This window comes from Jaculus jaculus, chromosome 4, assembly GCF_020740685.1.
Source record: "Jaculus jaculus isolate mJacJac1 chromosome 4, mJacJac1.mat.Y.cur, whole genome shotgun sequence".
NCBI lineage: Eukaryota > Metazoa > Chordata > Mammalia > Rodentia > Dipodidae > Jaculus > Jaculus jaculus.
In genome coordinates this window covers 103,177,025-103,191,310 of record NC_059105.1, presented here as the reverse complement: position 1 = coordinate 103,191,310, position 14,286 = coordinate 103,177,025, and the positions used below count along the sequence as shown (strand labels likewise).

At 37.1% G+C, this 14,286-nt stretch overlaps 1 protein-coding gene across 1 annotated transcript in view; it reads right to left on the bottom strand.

Annotated features, from left to right (window-relative positions):
* The window catches only part of Nxph2 (neurexophilin 2), a 116,902-nt gene that overhangs the window by 88,454 nt on the left and 14,162 nt on the right, over positions 1 to 14,286 (bottom strand). The gene's annotated exons all lie outside the window — the stretch shown is intronic.

Sequence of the window (14,286 nt, the reverse complement as noted above, 5' to 3'; positions counted from 1 at the left end):
ATGTTGACAAATACAAATCAGAATAGTATGTGATACAATGTAGAGTAATAGCACAAAACTTTCTAGTTCTAGGAAAACTGATATAATGCGTGGTCCTAGGTTTCATGGTAGATTAGGCAAGATGCATCCTTTACACATTGTTTTTTTTTAATATTAACTTTTATATTAATTATAACAGGTTATTTTCTTTTACTCCTAGCCCCAGTTTCCAGAATGTCTTCAGTGGGGTGATGGTATTCACTGAAGGGTCATTCATGAAGGCCTCAGTCAGTCCCTGTGGGATAGCAGGGAACTGTGCCTCAGGATATTCCTACCCACTCTGTGGCTCTTACAATCTCCACACTGCCCTCCTCCCCTACTCTTTCACAATGTTCCTTGAGCCATGGCCGGCCTATTGGCAGTATAATTTGGTGTTGAGTTCTCTGTAGCCTCTGGACTTCTGTTTTGATAGGCTTTGATTGATCGCCATGTTTGTCACCATCAACCTGGAGCTGGTTTTCAGGCTAGCAGTAAGAGCAATGCTCCTGTCATCACCTCCCCTGCAGTTCGCCTGGGTCATGGCAAATGAAGAATTAAGGGTTTTCTTTGTTTTGTTTGTTTGATTTATTTATTTATTTTGGTAGGGTCTCACTATAGCCAAGGCTGATCTGGAATTCACTATGCATTATCAAGCTGGCTTTGAACTCACAGTGATCCTCCTACCTCTACCTCCCTAGTACTGGGATTAAATGTGTGTGCCAGCTTGCTTAGCACCTTACACACTTCTTTAAATAAATTTCAAGTACCACTCTAAATCATCATTAATTACTAATTTTAGCCCTTTAGTTAGTAGATCATTAATTAAATAGATAAACCAAACTTAAAATTGCTATATTTTTTATGATGGTAGCCCCATCATTTTATTAAAACCCCATTTCAATGTTAAATCTAGCTTTGAAAATTTTTATTTTAGTATTCTCAATCAAAAAAATATTTTAGAGATAAGCCTAGTCTAACTATAGTATTTCCCATCTCACAGAAAAATATTTGAAGAAAATGTCAGTCTATTCACATCTAGTGGCAATTGCTTGTTCTAATAAGCCTCCTGCAAAAACTGTGTCATAATACCCTACCATTACTAGGGCAGAAAAAAAAAAAAAACTTTGATAACTCAGTTAATACTAAACACTGTAATGCTGAAATGGCCCTCAATATTCTTCCTTTAAAATTTACAGCTCACTATTTCAACATCATTGGTATTCAGTTTATAAACACCAAAAAGTAAGAAATAAGTGGGTTTCACTGCATTTCTCTTTCCTGAGGGAGGCTATTTTTCTTTACCTCTTTGCACTCCAGGTATCTTCCCTTCACTGTGGTCTCAGCTCAATGCCACATCAAACAGGACTTCTCTTTCCCATTCTAAACCTGTGTCCTATACCATCCTCTTTCTGTCTCATTACCTTGAGGATATATATATATATATATATATATATATATATATATATATATATATTTAGAAAATTCTTACTTCCTATGAGTCTTCAGATGACCTGTCTTCTTGGCCTGAAGATCTATTAATTGTTATTTTCTGTACCTCTCTATTTGAGAGCAGGAATCAGACTGTCAAATGAACCAGGTTATCTTGGGACACTGAAAGCACTCAGAAAATAAGGAATCCATGTATAGTATACATCACATATTAGATAATCTTCTCTGCTCCCTCCCAGACTGACCTACCCACAGAAACCCATAAAAGAAAGACAATATTTAGATAATATAGACATGGAAATGTTATTTATATATTTCTAGTGTGGTCTAATATAACCTCGGAATGAATCAAAGTTTAGAATGACTGTATATATTATATGTGGAATACCTTGATATCATTTAAGCAACTATGTATATTGAATTGATTTTTATTTTTATGGCTTTAAACTGTTAGTCCATTTTTATGAGAAACAACAACATAAGTTTTCTTTTCACAATGGCTATGAAGCTATTGTAAGCATGTCTTTTATTTTTCCTCCTTAAAATATCATACATTATTTCCAAATGTGGAACAAAAGAATGTTTTGCCTTTGAGAATTTGGAATATACCCTCCACACAGGCCATATGCAATATCATCACATTTCTCTATTTTTCTTGGCCACCAGGTAATATAGTGACAGCTTTTCTGATAGGTTATAACAATTACATTAACTTTTATGGGTAGCATATTTTTAACTCCCTCACAATTCTGTTTAGATTTAAAAATGCATCATATTTTATGTTTCTTCCCAGGGTATCATCAATTCTTACTGGAAAGATTATAAGGAATACTGAATGTAAATTGTATTATTAAATCCTAAATGTAATACTCCATACTAAGTACTCAATACAGTACACTGAGATTTTATAGAGATAACTTGAGAAATACTTGAGATGCCTAAATTACTTTGAGTTTGCTCTCACAGTAAATGAATAACTTGAGGCTTAAAAGGATAAAAAAAAATAAATTTTAAGAACAGAACAATAAACAATGATTGAATTATAGCCAACAACATGACTTTAAAGACCTCCTATATCTCACTGCATGATAAGGAAATGTAAAGAGGAAAATATTAGGTATGATTTCCTTTCCATTCAAATTTTAGTTATTGGGTATGTGATTCTATCAACATGCAACAATGTTTAATAATAAAAATGAGTGTCCATTATAAATTTTCATAAATATAAATTTTATAAATTATAGAATCATGCTGATAATTAAAGGAGGCCAGTTTGAACAAGATATCAAGGCCCTGACTCATAAAAACCAAAGTGAAAATAAAGAAGAAAAGGGGATAGAAGAAGGAGGAAGCTGAAACTAGATTTTTTAAAAATCTGACTTGCTAATAATAACTGTATATTGGAAGGGGCTCAGGAAATTATCTTGATGGTTTTCATCTCTCATTGCTGTATAGGTTTACTCATTGTGTGAGTCAAAGCAAGTCTACCAAACCAGTTAAGTGGACTAATAGGTAATTTATTATATTAATTTACAGCTTTAGTTTTGGAGTATTATATAAATAAAACAATAGGCAGCAGCTATATAAATCGCTAATTTTAATAACATGTAGAAGCGTGACTATAGAATCTGAAGTAGTATTACTTTCACAGAAAAACCTAGCAGTTTAATTCTACTAGAAGTCATGAGTGCTTGGGGAAGGGAACTAGAAGTTTGCAAAAATTATACTGAACCCTGTCCTCAATCCCAACATTCCTCTAGTTTAAGCAAGCTGTAAAGTTCTACACAGGCAAGAAATATGCCCTAAAACTCCTTATATATCTCTCTGATATGGTTTTGTAAGGGGTTGATTTCACTAGGCTGAACATTTCTTAGAATTTCCTTCTTTCATGTGAAGGTTAGAATTATTCAATACAGGTATTTGTGAAGGCTGGAAGGTAAAAGGAAGGAAAGCACTCTTTAATGACTTATACTTGCTGCTAATTTGCTCACTGACATAAAGCGCAGCTGAATCTGCAATTGTCTTGCCTTTCCTTGGATCTTCCTGCACCTTCCCTGACTCTTGGGCAAGGTGTCAGCATTTAACTCTTTGATAAAATGCCTTGGTTGAATTATTCTCAAGGTTATCCCCAAATGTAGGCCAGAGTTAACAAGAGATGAAAGATTTCAGTCCACCCTATGGGGTTCCAGCTCATGTGTGTCAATTCAAGCCTGCTGGTGATCTGCTCTTGCCTACCTACTGTGGACTTCAAATTCCAGCATTGAACACAGACTGATTAACCAGCTCCTCAACTGCATGAAACAAAATGTCAATAATGAACACATACTACTAAAACCCAATCTCTCTCTCTTGCCCTCTCCCATCTGTATGTGTATGCATTCTTCAGTATCCATAGGATATCAGGTCTTGTATATTCCACTGATACAAAATCCAGATAGGTAAGTCCCTTACATTAAAATGACAGTATTTATATAAAACCTATGTAATTCTTTCATATGTTTTAAATAATTTACTATAAGAGATGATTATTGCAACGCATAAATGCTTATAGTTGCAAATTTCTAGCTCTGAAAACTTAAAGGTTAAAATAAGTAGAGGATTGGGTCTGGAGAGATGGCTCAGCAGTGAACCGCTTGCCTGTGAAGCCTAAGATCCCAGTTCAAGGCTCGATTTCCCAGGACCCATGTTAGCCAGATGCATGGGGGTGGGAGCACACATCTGGAGTTCGTTTGCAGTGACTAGAAGCCCTGGTGCCCCCATTCTCTCTCTCACTTTCTCCATCTTTCTCTGTATTTGTCTGTCACTCTCAAATAAATAAAATAAAATAAAATAAATAGAGGTTTTATCTTTGTATATATATCTTTCTGACTATACCAGATGATCTTTACCAAGAATATCATCAAAAACTCATTCTATAATGGTTTGAATGACATGATCCACATAGACTCATGTGTTTTGCATACTTAATTCCTAAGTCATGAAAATTTTGGAAAGTTTGAGGCCTTTGGAGGAGGAGCCTTGCTAGATGAGGTGACTTACTGAAGGTAAGCTTTGAGGAATATAGCCCAACTCCAAGCCCAATAGACTATTTCCTCCCAGATTATATGACAAGATCTGTTTGCTTTTGCTTGATGAAATTTCCTCTCAAAACTATAAGCTGAAATAAACCCATCAGCTGCTTCTGGTCATGTGCTTTGTCCTAGCAATAAGAATGTAACATTCAGTGGCTCTGAGCCATTCTTTGTTATTCTTGCATTCGGAACAAAGGAAACTGGTCCAATTTCCATGCCTCAATATGCTTATTTCATGAAAGTGTTTCTTTGGGCTACTTTGACAGAAACCAAACTCATTGTCTCAAGTACTAACATGTTTTGTCACCACTTACCTTAAATGATACAACCACTTATGTTAGTGAATGCTAGAGTGAGGAGATATAATGGCATCTGAACATTCCTTGAAACTCCCTTTGAACTTTATGATTTTTGATGATTTTTTTCATATTTTTCCTTTCTTCCTTATTTTCTTTTTATTTACTTTTCCCACTTTTGACATTTTCATACATGTATACAACAGATTGTGATAATATTTTCTTCAATTACATTCTTATCACTCTCCAACATGTCCCTTTCACAATGACTCACAATATAATTGAATCTGGGTATTTTCAATATATTGAGGTGGCACTATTTGCAAAATGTCACTGACTTCATGAGAGGGTGCAGTTTCATAAAACAAAATCTTACCTCTGTGGCTGAAATAGATGTATTTTAAGAAACAAAGTTCTGAGGCAGGCAAGTTAGGGCTGGTACAGAAAATGGATAATACTACAAGAGACTAAGGTTTTGCTGATTTTTTTTTTTTTCTGCCCTCTGGTTTTGTTTTTGAAACAGGGCCTTATATAAGCTAGGCTGTCCTCAACTTTCTACATAGCCAAGCATGACCTTAAACTTCTGATCCTCTTGTCCTCACCTCCCAAGGGTAGGGATTATAGGATTATTGACACCACTCCTAGTTTATGCCAGCTTTGAGATCAAACCCATGGCTTCATGCAGCACTATCTTGTCATCCACAAGATGTAGCTTTCTCTCTGTGTCTGTTGTATCATGTTCCAGGTACAGATACAAGTCTAGGTTACACAAGAGAATGTGAAAACGGGGCAAAACTCTAGTGGGTAGTAGGCATGCAAGCTCAAGTTATTATTATTTTAAACAAACAGAAGATTTTTCAAATATTCCTAATGCTTGAAATAGCATTGGCTCAATTTCTACATGTCTGTCATTGGCTGCATCTGTGACTGATAAACTAACCTTGAATTAAAATTATACAAAAAGCCAAAACATTAAGGATGGTTATGAAAATAACCAATCAATCATGCCTGCTATTCATAGCTATATCAATATTTTATAGCATATTTAAATGAACAATCATTTTAAATATGGTTTCAAGTACAAAATATAATTCTACAATTCTTTGAAAATTTCAAATCAAAATATTAAAACTAATTTATTTCATCACAAAGAAAATTAACAATGTCAACTCCGTTTGAAAAAAATACCTATATAACTTTAGTGACACAGCAAGAAGAGAAATGGCTTCCAAAGAACTAATGAACAACTATGAATTCAACTATACATTAGTCTCTCTTTTCTTACTTGGTACATATTCCATTTGAGTTTTACCTCATCTTCAATTTCTGTTCAACTTTTAGGACCTCTCATGTTGACCTTCCAAAACAAGAATTCCATGTTAGAAAGATCCTCATCAATGATCATATTTTGAGAAGTTACCACTTCTAGAGCTTAGTAGCCACATGTAATCTGTACAGAAGTTTTGCTTGTGGAGAGTAATGTGCAGATGTTTAAGTTAAAATCATATTGTGGAGCTGTAGAGGTAACTTAGGGGTTAAGGTGCCTGTGAAGCCTAAGGAGCTATGTTCAACTCTCCAGATCTCATGTAAGCCTTTGCAAAAGGAGATGCAAGCATGTAAAGTTGCACATGCACACAAGATGGCACACACGTCAAGTTTGATTGCAGTACCTGGAGGCCTTGGCACACCAATTCTCTCCCTCTCATTATGTCTCTCTCATTTAAAAAAAAATATGAAAACCCAAAACAAAACAAAACAATAAAGTTTATTGTGTCTACAGGACTACTTTCTGGAACTAAGTAGAACCAATTTCCCTCATGGCAGTCTCCCAGAGCACCGGCTTCATAATGAACCTTTGCGATGCTGCTCAAAGTTAGGCATCATAGGCTCCACTTTCGGCCTATACTATTTATCTCTAAGTTATGAACCCCCAAACTTCCATTTATTGAAAATTCTCTGAGGCTATTATATACTAAAATTTGAGAATTAATTTTCAAAGTTCATATAGTATGTTTATAGACTAAGTGGACAAGTTGACAGGGATGCCATTTAGATGAGGCTGAGCAAGTTCCAGGGTAGGAATAAGTACTTCATTGTTACAGGAACCCAGGTGAGGATGCTTGAGAACCCAAGGACAATTGAGTGTCCAAGGAAAGAGCAGCCATATGAGTACAACCGATTCTGCAGAAGTGTGCTATTGACTAATATCCCTGCTGACCAACAGTCTTGCTGGGAAAGTGTCTATTCTGAGGGATTGTTGGGTTGCAGGAGATAGCTGAAGTTGGTGATCCAATAAAGTCCTAAAAGTCTATTCCAAATCTACTGTCATTATCAACCTCAATCTTCATCCTCATCTGAGCATACCCAGCCACTCCACTCTTCTCTGCCTGGACTATAACTATTCTCAACTAATTCTTTCATTCATGCATTTTCTAAAACATTTTTCTGGCTGCAATGGTTAAATATTGAGTCAAATATTTTCTCTGATTTATGTTAGCTCATTTCACTAATCATGTAGAGCTGTGAGGTTACTCTCAGCAATAGGGCACAGTGGATATTGGGTTCCCTGCCCAGGGCCCCATTAGTCAGAGGCCACAGCTCACTTCTGGATGTGTCAGAGTTTTTCATGCTATTTACCTGCATTTCTTTGGAGTTTGGAAATGTCTTTGATTTACTATTATCAGCTGTGCTTCCTATTGGTTCTATGCAAAAAGCTGAAGCATTTCTCTGGCACAGATATGTGTGTTATTCTGAGAGTACCCTGAAATATAAGGTGGGGTCCCAGTGCCTTTTGAAGTCAAGAAAGTAGGGTACTGACTTGGGCTTTATTACCCAACTGTATCTTCTTCCATCCTTAAAGTTCACTAAAATAAAGTTGGGAAAGTGATTTTCAGACCATTTTAAAGACACAGGAACATTTTAAAGATTTTTATTGAAGTATATATTTAAAGAAGTATATATTTCATCTTATTCAACCAAATGTATTATTTGAAGATAAAAAAGAAGGCTGACAGATTTAGCTACAAAAGAACGACAAGTTCTGAGAATTAGAAAATGAAAAGGCAGGAGTTAGAAGATAACTATGTAAAGTACTGGTAGTTACACACAGAGATGTCAAGTGAGCAATGAAAAACAGAAATGTTACATTTTGGAGTACAAAGTGACAATGACAGATATCTACTATCGCAGTTAAGTTTGTGTTGTCACTCAGTCAGATCAGGAATCAGGTAAGAAAGGTCTTGAAGGCATTTATAGGAAGAATTAACTTAAGGAGGACAACTTTCCTCCAGGATAGGCAGCCCTTCTAGTGGCAGCCTGTGTATAAACAGGCCCCCAGAGAGAAGCAGTGCCTTCTGTCTGGCTACCCTTGCTACCTACTGCTATATATACCCTGTTGTTGCCATTCTTCATGAGCACTGGAACTCAAGCTTCTTCAGCCTTCCAACATGGTCTGAAGATCAGTGGCTCCGTAGGAAACCTCGAGCCCTTCTGGGCCAGATTGGGACATCTGAGGTATCCAGGTTCATGGACTGAGCAGCTATCAGGTTCTCAGAGTCTCTAGCCTGCAGATAGGCATTGTTGGACTGTCCATCCCATACTGTGTAAGCCAATTTAATAAACCCCTGCATATATATAAATGTTGCACAATATATGGGATGGTTTAGTATAGCTTAGCATGTTCTTTTTTTACAAGACAGAAGTTAAGTTGTTCCTAGAGGAAATTTCAAGTATTTTGTCTTAGAGCTCTTAAAAGTGGGATGCCATGGATGATCAGAAAACATTTTTATGAAATTGAACTGTAGTTCTTATTAGACTTAAACAAAAACAGTCTATCAATGATGCTATTCAGTTGAAAATAGAATTGTCCTGTCTATTGTAAACATACACATTTAGTATAATGAGAACTGCTTTGTACAGACCCATTCTTGGCTCCTCAAATCAGATTGTGCCTCCCTATGTGCATCATTAAATTACATTCTGTCTACTTATCCATAGAATGGAGAATATGGAGAAGGTCCATTATCTCAGGAAACTCATAGTATTTAACAGTAAGTAACATGATGACTATTAAAATCATCTGAATTTTGCAATTTTAGTGTCATTTATGAAATGTTCATTCAATTAACCCTCAATAAAAATCTGATACATGGTGATTTGGCATTTGAAAAGGCTGTAAATTAAGCTATACTAAGACAGGGTTCTTAGGACACAAATATCAGCAAATTAAACATTGCTTCACCAAGAATATGGAAATAAGGAAATTAACAGTGATAAGCACTAAAATATACAAAGGAATGACCTGTTCCATGTTCAACCATTTTTCTAGATTCCAGAGTGTCATTTTTTTTCTTACTGTGAATAAAATTCCATCATGTAGATATACTACATCTTGGTTAAGTGAACTCACACAATCACAGAAAGACTACTGTCATATAATCTTACTCATCTGCAGTTCCTAACCTGGATCAGCAAAGTTGCTGATGTAACTGAATAGCATCTTGAGGCTTGGGCAATAGGGAAGGTAGGGCTTGAGGGAAGGGAAAGAGTGGAGAGGGACACAAAATCTGAACCCAAATTGATCTGCTAGCATAGAATTCTATATCCTAGAAATCAGTCTAAAAGGTGGAACCCTTAGGCAGACCTTAGAGGGACCACCCAAATCTAAGGACACTGGAGAGACTGAGAAGAAACGTAAACCCAAATTTCTCCTGTTTCTCTTTCTTCTCTGGCTTTTCATTTTTTCTTTTCCCTTGGTGCTGGCCTATAATTCCTTGTACCAGGATGCACTCTACATCAACAATGAGATATTGATCAGAGAGACCTACCAGGCCTCCCAAAACAAACAAGACAGACTTTTGTGAGAGCACTTGATTACCCACCACAGGTTAATGGTAAGACCCTACTGCTGGAGATACCAAACAGTATTGACATGGATTATGGAGAGACCTGGTTGAAATATGGAGGAGAGCCAGGCCTCAGATAATTAGCCCATCTAGTGCTGGAAGGCACTACATGAGCTACCAGGGAAAAGTGGCCAAAATCTGTCCAAGCAACTCAAAGTCTAAGCAACTCTGAAGCAAACAACTTGACATGATGCTCACATAATTGCACTAGTGCACACAGCCATAGTGGGTAACACTGCTCTTGGATTGGCTAACAGATCTGCTCAGTGGAAAGGAAACCACATTTGGAACGAGGAAACAAGTCAGAATCATATCCAGATAATTATTCTGCTTTCCATTATCAAGCTCCCAGTAACCTTAGTCTATAAGAATGTCTAAACTCTTTTAATTCTCTCTAAATTAATAATGGTTATCCCATTTAATGGGCACTGACTTCACTCTCCATGGGAGAGTCTGCTTCTCTTTTTCAGATGGGAGCTGGACTTTCAGATAAATGACCCAGCACACTCCACCCTGGCCCCAGCTGAAACTAGAGAGGAATTGGGGAAATGAGCAAGAATGCTTCTGTCTTAATTAACGAGATATTGGTGCAAGGGTGATGGAGAAATATACTGAGGTCATTCAACACCTACCACACCAGAGGTCCAGATGCTCCTAAGTGCCCATCACTGAAGTAGACTTAAAATGCTCCCAGCATGGCTCAGAGAATTTTGCCAAAGAGGGGGCAGAAATACTGTTAGAGCCACAGTTGGGACATTTTGCATAGAGACATTTCCTCTCCCCCATAACTGACTGCTATCCCCATAATAAATGAACCACAATCCCCATTGGGTCTACCTGAATCCCCATTGAGGAAGGCTTTTCAGAAAAGGGGCAGGGAGGAGGAAAAGGATGGTACCAACATGTGATTTTTACATACAAAATATGTCCATATCTAATCATATATGTATGTATGTATGTATGTATGTATGTATGTATGTATGTATCAGAAGGAAGAACAAGATCAGAAATTTGGGCCAGCTGACTTGCACTGGGGCAACAGGAAGAATGTACACTCTTTGGAAGAGGCCTGAGTGCTCAAGAAGTGTCCTGTTCTTCAAAGTCGGTTTTATTCCCCACCCCGGATTAACAAATTGGCATCTTAGCTGGTATTTTGGAGTATAAGAAATGCAAGGGAGTGTCACTGAGTTTGCAATGCAGTCTTGTGTTTTGGTAATGGCCACGGGCAGTGTGAAGCAGGTTTGCTGGCTGCCTGCATGGAGACCCCAATGAGGCCATGAGGATGAACTGTGGATTTCAGTGGAGACCCATTGGAGATGCCAGCACCATTAGATGGCTACTAAGGAGGTTTCAGCCCCAATAAACTTTTCTAGGACTGTGAGTAGCCTAGCTGGAGGGGTGGAATTGGAATGCCAGAGACTTGTTGCTGGTTAGAATTATCGGACTTGGAGATTTGTCACTAACTAGAGTTGTTGAACTTGGAGCTACAGAGTTTGGTATTCACCTTGTTTAAATCATGTATTGCTTGTGTATTTGCTATGTCCAATGCCATCTTTTGCAGTATGAATGTTTATTCTGTGCTATTATGAGTTTTTTGAGGTTATTTTTGGTATTATGGCTCAGTTAAAAGACCTTGGATTATGGGTATGTATGAACATTATTACAATTGATAAAAATTATGGAGACTTTTCAAGATAGATTGAATGCATTGCATTTTACATCATGGATAGTTAACAGTTTATGGGGGCCAGGGGCAGAATGTGGTGGTTTGACAGGTGTCCCCCATAAACTTAGTTGTTCTGGATGTTAGGTTCCCCAGCTGATGGCAATTGAAATTAACACCTGCTGGAGGTGGTGTATTTTTTGTGTGGGGGGGGTTATGGATGTTATAGCTTGTTTTCCCTTGCCAGTGTTTGTCACACTCTCCTGTTGCTATGGTCCACCTTATGTTGGCCAGAGGATGATGTCCACCCTTTTCTCATGCCATCATTTTATCCTGCCATTGTGAAGCTTGCCCTTGAGCCAAAATAAACCTCTTTTTCCCACAAGCTGCTCTTAGTCAGGTGATTTTTACCAGCAATGCGAACCTGACTACAACAGACTTGATTACCCACTACAAGTTAATGGTCAGACTCTATTGCTGAAGATACCATAAGCTGTCAGCACAGACCATGGAGAGACCTGGCTGGAATCTGAAAGAGAGCCAGTCCCTAGACAGTTAGCCAATCTAGTGCTGGATGGTGCTACAGAGCTACCAGCTACCTTTCACTAAAATACAAACCTTCAAATTCTAAATATAAAGAAGTATATTCATGCTCCCAAGATAGAAACCTGATAATTTTGTGACTTTTTAAAATCTCAAATGCAATAAAAGAAATTTTATACTTCAAACTGATACATTCCAGTTTTGCTATCCAAACTATAACCTGAGCTTGCTATAAACCCTTTAATGAATATTATCCTTCTATCTTTTATTTCTAATAAATGTGCAGGTGAAGTGTATGATTTAATTCTCATTTTCATTAACTAACCAATATTTATGATTGTTATTTTTAGTTTTATTTCCTATCTTTAACAAAGTAATTTTTCCCTCACTACTGAATTATAAATTATGGAAATTAGATGGCTTTATTAAAACTTTCTGAACCAGCCATAACAACTGGTAAGATCATACCTAAGGCAAAATGAAGTGTGTGACAATTTCTAGTTTGGAGGGAAATCTTGTCCAAGCAGAGAATATCAGGGGGATCATCCATCATTTATTTCCCTTAAGAAGGAAAATTTGCCAAACAGAGATGTGTGCACTGGGCACAGAGCCTGACAGAGCTGGCACTCAAAAGTATTGAGTTGAATTGCACTGAAGGAAAGTTGCCCAAGTTAGAGACACAGAGGCGTTTTTGCAAAGAAATAGTATATGTAAAGTACTGACTTTATTTCTAAAATGGTCATTTGCTTCAGCTTTTTCCAGTCAGGAATCACTGTAGATATTCTCAACTGAGACACTTTCACTCCCTAGGGGACATTTGTGGTTATCACAGTGGAGTGGTTCCTATTGGCCAGTAGAGTCCAAAGTGATTGTTTCACATCCTCCAGTATACAGCAGAGCACCAAATGGCAACAGTGTTGTCATTTGATGAACCCTGACTTTCGGCATGATGCCACAGATGGACTTTGTCTTCCCTTCTAGTGAAGGAGAGTTCATGGACTCATGAGTAATCATTGTATCCCAGGGCAACTCACGAAGAAGACCACTTTCATTATGAAATTTGTAGAGTAATAAATATTTGCCAAAAACAGTATAGAAAAGGAGGTAGATTTCGAGGAGAAAGAGCAAAAGATTAAATTTAAGGGTCAAAATGCCTTTCTCAGGTGTTAATTGAATATATTTTCTAGGATATCTAACCTATAGAATAAATAAAAGCCTACAGTGAAGAATTATATTTATATGCTGAACTTTTGTTGGTTGAATTACAATTATTTATGGAACTTTTGTTGGTTGTATTATTTTTAGTTCTTCTAGTATTGGTAACTCTTAAGACTTTATTTCTATTTTTTGTTAATTAACATTAGACATCTACTAACTTCTTACTGTGTAAGCTAAGGAATCTTCCATGTTTCTATAAGTCCACCTTTTGGTATTTCATCAGTATTTATTATGTTCTACCCTATACTTATGCTGTTTTAATAATTCAGGCTTGTTGTCAGCATTTGTAAGTCCATGTTCATTTATGCTCTTCCCTGTAGAGCCACAGTATTTTTCCACACAAAGGGAAATGGAGCTACCATACCTTCTTGGGGTCAAAGGATCAGTCAAGCTAAGACTTGACTGCAACTGTCCCATATATCACCTCTTTGTTTTACCTTCCAAGTTTCTTGCCTTGAAGTTCCTTCTTGAAGATTTTGTTACCTGGAAATACCCAGATATACCACTCCTGAACATATACCCAGAAAAATCTATATTGCACCAGTGAATATATAATAGAATTTCACAAAGCTATAAAGAATGGAATGATGAAATTTTCAGAAAAGTGGATGTATTTTATCTGTAAAGTATTATATTAAGTGAAGTAACACAGAGAGAGGCAAAAATCACATGTTCTCTCTTATATGTGAATCCTAACTTTTAATGTTTGCGTGCATGTAAATAAAGGGGGTTAAGAGTGGTTAAAGGCTATGATATGAGATAGGAGACTGCAAGAGGGGGACACAAGGAAGCAGAGAAGAGGTGTCAGGAAAGGCGTATAGGGCATAGGCAAGGAAGGAAAAAGGACATCAAAATACGTTTTCCTTTAAAAAAAAAAAAAGCCATAATGAGGGCTTAAGAGATGGCTCAGCAGTTAAGAGCACTTCCCGTGCAAACATGACAGCCTGAGAGTCCACTCAAATTGAATCTCCATGACCCACATAAAAAGCGGGGCATGCCAGGTATGTAAGTCCAATTCTGTGTAGAGCAGAGACCAGAAACTCTCCCGGGGTAGAAAGAAAGAAAAAGAAAGAAAGAAAGAAAGAAAGGAAGGAAGGAAGGAAGGAAGGAAGGAAGGAAGGAAG